Source organism: Mya arenaria, chromosome 10 (assembly GCF_026914265.1).
Source record: "Mya arenaria isolate MELC-2E11 chromosome 10, ASM2691426v1".
Lineage (NCBI taxonomy): Eukaryota > Metazoa > Mollusca > Bivalvia > Myida > Myidae > Mya > Mya arenaria.
In genome coordinates, this window is record NC_069131.1 from 52311654 (window position 1) to 52322038 (window position 10385).

The window sequence follows — 10385 nt, forward strand, 5'->3', positions numbered from 1 at the left end:
CCGATTTCAGCAAAGGTGTGTAAATGCAGTTTGTACAGCTATGTCTAAAATATTAAATTGCCTCCCTCGTGGAGTATATTTCGGCACTGACTGAAAGTAATGTCTGATTAGACATGTTGTATATGAGATGTACGGAGAATAGCAGCAATGCGGCCGAGTTTTATAGCAACCAGACGAGTTGCATAATGTTGCGCAAACGTCTCAGTGATGTTGTGAACTGCTCGACGGCATCGGCTTTAGCAATGAAATTGATAGGTTTCATACTAGGTTTCATACACATTGATGTCATAAATACTACCGAAAGTATAATGTGGGTATGATGAATTGTATGGTGACATGGCCAGTTATGCTTATTATGAATAGTTTGTTTCGAATGTATGTTTTGTTTTGTATGTTTTGAATAATTATTGCATTTTGACAGGTTACTTTTGCTATACTCAATAATTTAGTACAGTTGGTTTTTATACACGTTTATTATTTCAGGTTCAGAAGGATGAGATAGATGATCTTCCGGAAGTTCTGGTACATAAGGTGAACCTTCTCCCGGACCTTCTACAGAAGTCCAGAGCGGATAATACCAATAGCAAATACGAGTCTGCATTTAAACGATTCAAAAATTGGGCATTGTGTAGTGGATTCGGGATTGGGGACACTTAACCTGCAAAATCTTTACCGGTTGCTTTGTATTTAACGTCTTAATTCAAACCGAGAATACTCCTAGCCCTGTGATTACTGCTTTCCATTCGATTAAAAGGTTTCATGGATTGGTAGGCCTACAATCTCCTACAAATTAAACTATGATACCTAATGTTCTTGAATCGGCTAAAAGGATTCTAGGAAAGGTTAAAGTTAGGAAAGAACCTTTAACTGTCGATATTTTAGAAAAGATTTATGATACTTTGAACGTAGATAAAAATATCAAAAACCATATTATATGCGCTTGTTCGGTGACCTTTTCAGGGTTTTTGCGTTGTTCGGAATTACTAAGCATTAGAACATGTGATATCATATTTTATAAAACACATATGTCATTGTTTATAGAAAGCAGTCAAATGGATAAATATAGAGATGGATCATGGGTTATCATAGCCAGAACTGAATCAAAATTGTGATTTTTTTTTCCTGGTCGCCTTAATAGCTATTGTTATGGATACACAAATATACTCCCAGAAAAGTTTAAGAATATTTTTTTTTAATGTTAAAAGAGAATAAGATTTAAAACAATAAAATGATCTCGTAAATAAACATTCAAGCTTATCAATTTACTGTCAACAGGCATTTTTATTGACATTTGATACATCAAATCTGGACTGAAAATATTAAGGAGACCAATTTTTGTCGCCTTAATCCAGCGGTCCCCATAATGCCTAGATTAATATATATATGGGCACCTTAATATCTGTAGATATATATATATATATATATATATATATATATATATATATATATATATATATATATATATATATATATATATATACTTGTTTGACCCTCCTTCTGTGTCTTACAGGTCTCATTCGTGTGAGGAAGAGGTAGCTGTAGGATGATAACGACTAATAAACTGCCTTTAAACAAAATAAAAAGATTTGAAATAATCACATGTGTTCTTATTTATTTGTTCCATGTGTGAAACGTTTAGTAGTAGTAGTAGTAGTAGTAGTAGTAGTAGTAGTAGTAGTAGTAGTAGTAGTAGTAGTAGTAGTAGTAGTAGTAGTAGTAGTAGTAGTAGTAGTAGTAGTAGTAGTAGTAGTAGTAGTAGTAATAGTTGTAGTAGTAGTGGTAATAGTAGTTTTAGTAGTAGTTTTAGTAGTAGCTGTACACAACCTTGTATAACTTGAATGCAATTATATAATAATTTCCTCCCGGTTCAGATGAATTTATCAGAAATATATTTTAATTGACGAAAAATAAAGTATGAATAGAGCTGTCACAGTAAGTGACGAATGTTCGCGAAGAGCCATCCAGTTTAATTGATTATGCTAATATGCCTACATTAAAGAAGAACTATCATATAGACTTTACGCATATGTCTGCCCCATTGAGAGTTGATGTCAAGTGTGGAGCAGTGAACCAGGAAGAGGAAGGGTCAAAGGTATTGTACCCGACATGTTTTCTCTATGTATTGAACACCAGGAAAAACTCGCTCCGTGCATGACAAAGTAACATTCCCGACACGACCAAATATACTGCTATACATATGCATAAAAGCAGCATTCCATAATGACTTAACTCTCCAAGTGTGGCCTTGACCTTTGAGGTAAGGTCGTGAGTCTTGAAAGCGACACATATCTTTATGCACCAAACACATGTGCCTTTTTATTTTAGAATCCCACTGTGCATGACAAAGTTATAGTCCAGACACGACAAGCTACACTGTACATGTATATAAACAGCGTTCTCAAATGATTATGATAAACCTGTAAGTGTCGCTTTGACTTTCGAATTAGGAAAATGCGTCTTACACGCAACACATTTCCTTTTTGTACGAAACACATGTGCAAAATATAATTAAAATCCGACTGTGCATGGAGTAGCCCGGACACGACAACTTATACGCTAGGTGTGCATATTTGTGCATTTCCAAAATGGTAAAAGTTTTACCTATACTTTTACGGTATGGGTTGGGCCTTGCACGCATTTCTTCGTCTGCATGTACTGAACACTTGCGCCAAATATTTTGAAATTCCTCCCTGCATGACAAAGTTTCAGCACGGTCAATGAATGCAGGACGGACGGACGCCCGTACGTTTTGGATACTTTATATTAAACTCTGTGTGATTTTCAAATAGAAAACATTACAAAATAACCACTTAACCTAATGGACCTACCCATTAAGCACCCCTACGTGCGCCTGCGTACGGACGGACGATGCGATTTGAATATGTCTGTCCTCCTTTATAAGAACATATTACATGTAATTGTACTTTGTCGCAAAAACATCAACATTACATGTATACACTTGTATGTCAAATCCCTGTTAACACATGGTACGGACAGATACTAATAATCGATCGAAATAATTGTGAAGCTCTTGACTTTACAAGACTACAAAACAAAACATGTGATCATACAGGTACGTATGAGCATATTAGATACAATTTGTATGTATTCAGTGTTTAAGGCATAAACTATGCATCCAGCTTTTTTGCTATCGCTTCTTTTATATTTTTGCTTTACAAGACATGAGCTACGGCTTGGGTTTCAGTATGGTACGCATCTTCATAACATGAAGTATTTAAAACATACTTCGGGAAATACTCAAATACGTTGTTTACCAAATTGTGGTCGGACACGTTAAAAAAAAGGCCGTTTCACACTAACAGAAGTTAATGTAGTTTGTTTCTATATACACAAAGAGCACAAAAAGACAAGCCGCCAGGATATTTAAAAATTATTCAGAGAAAAGAAAAGTAACCAGCGCGTGTGACTGAATGTCGACAACTTAAATATTCATTGATTATAAAAACTGACGGCGATGCTTGGTTTTATGTTTTTCATTATTTTCGATAATAACGTTTGACACTTTAAAGATGCACTATTACTCCCAAATAAGATTTACCATGTTTAATACAACTGTTTTAATTTACTAAAAAGGGTTGCTAAATGTCAAAAACAATGGTTCTTTTGAAAGATACTGCGTTTAATTTGAAAGAAAGTTGCAGAAAACACGGGTTTTTTACCTCAAGAGACGATAACATTCACCAATCATTCAATATTTGTGCATTTTCAGCTATTAAAACACGGTTATAAACCATTCAAAGTGAGGTGACAACTAAACCTATAAACTAATATATGCATTTCATATTTTGACAGTTAATTTTATATATAAATAAAACTGACCAATTGTTCACTCATTCCAGTTTATTCCAGATATTATACATGGTTTGTATTTTTATTTTTTGTTTGCCTTTTTGTCAAATCCAAACGGATAAGATGATAATCTTAGTCGAGGCTCGGAGCCAATCTTAGGGGTGATTTATTGCAACCGAACTAAGGTGACGCAAGCAGATCCTGGTCGGTCCCCTTTTAATTAGGAATGACCTTTATTTACTCTGTCTGTTGGTTGTGAATCGTTTTAGATGTCATTAATCGTCGTTACACAACCATTTTTAGGGGTTAGTTTGATTCATTTTGTCTTGAGATGAGGGTTATTTTCCGCTTTTGTCTTTTAAAATTCTATTTAATGTAGCATGGGAATAAAATGGGGTCAATCCATAACGCAGCTTATGGGAGCAGGCTGACCTAAATACTCATTTAAAATCATATTTTTCTTATTTAGTTGTCGAAAGGTGAAATAGAACTATTTAGTACTTCAACAATGGTATTAAAATGCGTACAAATGCGGGTCGCAAATGTAATACTTATCACAAAGATTTTAATAGCATTTGGTCAATCATAACTTTTCACATCACTAATTTCCTTAACTTAAACGTCAACAATCCTACATTTGCAACAATCAAACGTCGTATGGCATATTACAATTTAACGCACTACGTATCAAATCATGTATATGTTATTAGAAAGGCACTGAAAGCAGGAGCTATTGAGATTATATTTTCAATCACAAGTAGATCCAAAAATTTAACCATGCTAGAAATTCTTATCTTGCCCACGGGCCAAGATAAAACAAGTACCCGTATGGAAGTCCGGTGAATCTCAGAGAAAATCACTTGGGGGGGGGGAGGTGGGGGGACCAGTTATGCCATTATCCAAATACCCATGTACTGTAACGTAAATCAAAAAGCAAACGTTTGGCCATTGTTAAGAGTTTGGATCAATTGTTTTATTATGTTGGTGTTTTGTGTGCTTTTGAACAATATATATATATATATATATATATATATATATATATATATATATATATATATATATATATATATATATATATATATATATATATATATATATATATATATATACTATATATATATATATATATATATTGGCCACTTGGGTAACTAAAAGGCGCGTTTTTCTATAGAGCGGGAAGGTGCAGAAATTTGAAAGCGGTGGTGCATTTGGTCTTTTAAAATACAATAACAATCTATCAACGAGCGAGAAAATGGCAAAAGCAAATCATCGGAGTTGTTTTAAATGTCATAAAGTGAAACAGGATATAAATAGGATAATGTAAGGATATAAATGTTGTCAATGTGCAGAAGGAATCAGCGTTCACCAAACACTGACGTACGAAATCGATTAATTAATTAAACCTTGTTGAAAGTAATTTACAAAAGGTCATTTTTGGGATTTTATTGAACTCCTCAACTTGGCAAGGGCTGTACTTTCGTAAGACAGGATCTTTTTTATATTGTATAAACATTTTGAATGCAAATACAACATTATATTAAAGAAAAATCACAATTAAGGGTTTATGTTAATAAGTTATAGTTTTATTTTAATTAATCAAATTTACGTTCATGTGTTGCTTTGTGAACGCTTTTAATGCGTAAAAATATGTTATTATTTCAGATTGATCGCATGCGAAACGATAAAATGATGTCACTTCTCACGTGTTCGATAGTTCTCAGCATCCTCACCATCACAAGTGCTTTTCCGGATCAAACGAACCCCTTTGGTATGTATAATTATTACGTTGTTCTTTTGACCTTATGACATAATTGTAATTATATTTTATACTGGTCTATTTTTTCAACTACATTGGAAAAGCATGCATATGAATTCTCTGCTGTCAAATATCGTCTCGAATCGTGTTTAATGTCACTATAGAGATTGTGAAACGCTACTTGAACGTGTTCGAGTGGACTTCTTTTGTGCCCTACGTCATCAAGATACGCGCACGTTGTACGAAATTAAAATGGCGTGTACAAATGCACGAGGAAAGTGATATATACCAGTGTAGTGAGCCTACAAAAAATTGTTAGAACGATCTTTCGCTAACGACTGTTAAAATCAACTGGAATGTAATTTAAAACATATGTGTAGCTTACGTACAAGTGTATGTGGTGATTTGAAACATTTCTTATATCAGTGAAAATAGACCAAGACGCACACACACAATACATCTCCATCGTTTATCACCAGACCAAGACGCACTCTTACAATACATCTCCATCGTTTATCACCAGACCAAGACGCACTATTACAATACATCCACAATATCGTTTATCACCAGACCAAGACGCACTATTACAATACATCCACAATATCGTTTATCACCAGACCAAGACGCACTATTACAATACATCCACAATATCATTTATCACCAGACCAAGACGCACTATTACAATACATCCACAATATCATTTATCACCAGACCAAGACGCACTCTTACAATACATCTCCATCGTTTATCACCAGACCAAGACGCACTCTTACAATACATCTCCATCGTTTATCACCAGACCAAGACGCACTCTTACAATACATCTCCATCGTTTATCACCAGACCAAGACGCACTCTTACAATACATCTCCATCGTTTATCACCAGACCAAGACGCACTCTTACAATACATCTCCATCGTTTATCACCAGACCAAGACGCACTCTTACAATACATCTCTATCGTTTATCACCAGACCAAGACGCACTATTACAATACATCTCCATCGTTTATCACCAGACCAAGACGCACTATTATAATACATCTCCATCGTTTATCACCAGACCAAGACGCACTATTACAATACATCTCCATCGTTTATCACCAGACAAAGACGCACTATTACAATACATCTCCATCGTTTATCACCAGACCAAGACGCACTCTTACAATACATCTCCATCGTTTATCACCAGACCAAGACGCACACACACAATACATCTCCATCGTTTATCACCAGACCAAGACGCACACACACAATACATCTCCATCGTTTATCACCAGACCAAGACGCACTATTAAAATACATCCACAATATCATTTATCAACAGACTCAGTGCATACACTGCAAGAGGGGAACCAAACAGCAAACTTGTTTATTGAACTCATGGCTGTTGCTCTTAAAAACACAAGTATAGTTTTGAAAATAGAACCAATCACCACAAAATCCAAACTACAGTGTTAATCGAATAGTGTCGACCCATTTTGCACCTGAAACCATTCCTAACAGTATTATCCTTTCGCATAAAGATGCGAATGCTTTTAACACTTAACACGGATCAAATTTTCGTTCTTGAATTATGCAGTCCTCTCATAACACAACCACATCTGTGGACCTCAAATTGTATTATTTTTGCGAAGTATTGATTTTTAAAATGCCTTCAATTTCACCTTTTGAACCACCTTCCAAACCACTTTTGCACTTTTTAATTCTGTAAATAAGTTTTTTTCAAAATACCTGGCACTATAGATCAACAGCCATAACGACAATCTATCAAATTTATTTTGGTTTATCATTAACACAATTGTTCACTGAAGTTAAGACAAAAAAATTAAACTGTCATGACCAATGACCCGAATATTTTACTTTATTAGCTTTTTAATTGCCAGATTTGTGCGATACACCAATACCGGATGACAAAAACGACTGCGGAATTGCTGGCGTATGGCGTAACCAACTGCAATCGGTGATGAAGTTCACCTGCGTTGCGGGTCACATCGAGGGCCAATAATACACTGCTGTTGGTAATGCTGATGGTTTCTATGACTTCGCTGGAAAGTTCCAGATGCCAGACCAAAACACGACCGTTTTGGGATGGGTGGTTGCCTTCAATAACCTTTTATACGGGAATTCCAACTCAACAACTGCTTGGTCCTGAATCCACTATGGCCATGAAGGTATAATCCACACCCATTGGCTTCTGACGCACTACTTTCCACGCGCAAACCTCTGGAGGACAACTACCATGAATCACGACGACTTTAACAAAGTTTGCTGAAGAGCTTTAACATTTGACTTTTATGTGTATACTTTGCCCAGTTTTCAGTCGCCAACTTAAACAATTATCATGATAATCAAAATTTATGTTCTTAAAGCTGCACTATTACCGATTGACCGTTTTGACATTTTTATTATTTTTTTCTTCGAATGAGCCATTTTTTAGCGTAAATGTCTGGAAACTAGTGATACAAGATTGCTGACAAAGATTAGATCGCAGTTTTTCATATTTTGGTTCGAGAATTGATGTTTTATGGCTAACGCTTTAGGATTTTTTTTTAATTTTCGGCAGCTTCCTAAACCATTGATATCTACTCTACTGTGTGTTATCTTAAATGAATAATTTGAATGCATTGATACCAAAATCAGCAATTCTGAGACAAAACTAAATAAAAAATGTCAGTCTGTGAGTGTGCAGCTTTAACAATACATTTGTTGATGGTTTACTTTAAAAAGTATTGCATATACCTTTGCAAATTAATTTCAAATAACGTGCAACTGTAAAACTGCGTGCCCATTGTATCTATCTTTCATTACAAAATGATCAGTATAAAATACCAACCATAACTTACATCACAACAGCATTGTATAGCAACTTATTGTTTTGTTTAATTTCATCTAACGAAATCAATGTATTTTTATTGCTTTGCATACTTTTGTATCATATAAGTTTGGATGTCATGCAAGTCGCTTTGAAATAAACGTATATATTCGGAGTGTTTCTCACTTTTATCTATTGAATGAATATTTCAAAAACTATTGTGTTGTATGGGAAACCGGAGTGCCCGGAGAAAACCTACTTGTCTGACTTGTTGACCAACAACCACGGCGCAAATCGGTCAATAAAGTCATTATTTAACAGGGACGGTATTCACTTACAGTCTCAATTTGAGACTCAGACTCAGAAAAGCTAAATTTTGTTTTTGTTGTAAAAATGCTATACATAGCAGCAAAGAGGGTAAAATTGATGTACATGTTCATGTGTAAAAACATTCGGTTCTACCATCAACACACATATTTTGTCAAAATAAGTTATATAATAGAAATTTTGAAACATTTAAAGAAAGAATTAAAAGAATTTAATTTTTGAGAATGAGTCTGAAACATAGACTCAAAATGTTATATGTTGAGGTTTTAGACATTATTGAAATGGTACACCAAGTATCTCACATAATTAATCAATCAAAAGCTTCAGATGATATATAAGAACACAAAAATGCTATATTTTACGAGTGGCGTAGCAAAGAGTGAACTATTTCTCTTGATGAAATACATGTATTTTGAGATCTTATACTTAAAGATGCACTCTTATTCCCAAATAAACATCACCACAATTAATAATATTGTTCCAAATTGGATGAATAGATGTTGAAAACAATGGTTCTTATGGAGGATACTGCGTTTAATTTCAAAGCAAGGAGCATAAAACACGGTATTTCTACCTTTATGAGACTATAGCAGACCACAGTAAATCGTTTAGCATTCACCAATCATTTAATATTTTTCGTGCTTTCTGCTATTAAATACACGGTTACATTCTTGTTATCAGTAATTAATATTTTCCATTAATGTATTATTAAGTAAGTAGTTAAAGGTGTATCACTCAAAATTAATGTTTGTTATACATGTGTTTGTATTAATTTTGAATAAGAGTGTCACTTTAAACAATAATTATTTTTATTATAACCCCGCTATTCCCCAGATCTGGGGGAGGGGGGGGGGGCGTGGTTACAATTGACTGACCAGAGCATAATTTGGTTCCCATTATGCCATGTTGATCTGATTCATTCCATAGTAAAATATTTTCTTCAACTGTAACACTTCAATATTAAACACTGCATTGCAAAACAGAAACACAAAAGTTTCACATAATTTATCTTGAGCCAATATCATTGTTTAATCACACAAGTGTGTATACTTACACAAGTGTTTCATTAAACACTTATTCCGATCAGCTTCTGTCAACATAGCATTGCCATTTTGGAACTATCTAGCTGATGCGCGTCATCTTGAAGCTCAATATACATGAAGTCGAAAATTATAGACGTGTTCACTACGTGACATGCCATATCAAAAATGGTAAAAAAATCATTCAATGTACAATTATTTGAACTAAATAAACTTGCTGCTTGAAATGTCATTCTTGGCTAGGAGAAAAAGTTGGATGTGGACATGAAGAATCGCCAAAACAAAACTTGTCAAAGACTCTGAAGTTGCTGTTTATTTGGACTAGTCAAGTATGAAACTTTTCAACAAGATAAAGTTACAATAAATGATCCTGGCATTAGGACAAGGAGCTAGCCGGGCTGTATTATCTGGACGGTGCTAAGCCCCTGATGAGCCTTAAATGCCTTGATTTGAAATCTGCCCCTTATTATTCTCTATCATTGACTACACATTTTTCAGGTAAGTGTAAATTACAGTATTTTCTTGTATGTTAAAATTAACAAATGAAAAAGATAATGCATAACGATAAAGTTACTATTATAAATGATCCTGGCTTTAGGACACGGAGCTAGCCCGGCTGTATTATCTGGACGGT

The 10385-nt window shown here is 34.5% G+C and overlaps 1 long non-coding RNA gene across 1 annotated transcript; it reads left to right on the forward strand.

The window, feature by feature from the left end:
• Positions 1–5176: 5176 nt before the first annotated feature.
• LOC128205291 (uncharacterized) lies at positions 5177–8559 on the forward strand. Its single transcript, XR_008256209.1, has 3 exons — positions 5177–5289; positions 5473–5578; positions 7456–8559. It is a non-coding gene; the product is annotated as an uncharacterized LOC128205291 (long non-coding RNA).
• Positions 8560–10385: the final 1826 nt, after the last annotated feature.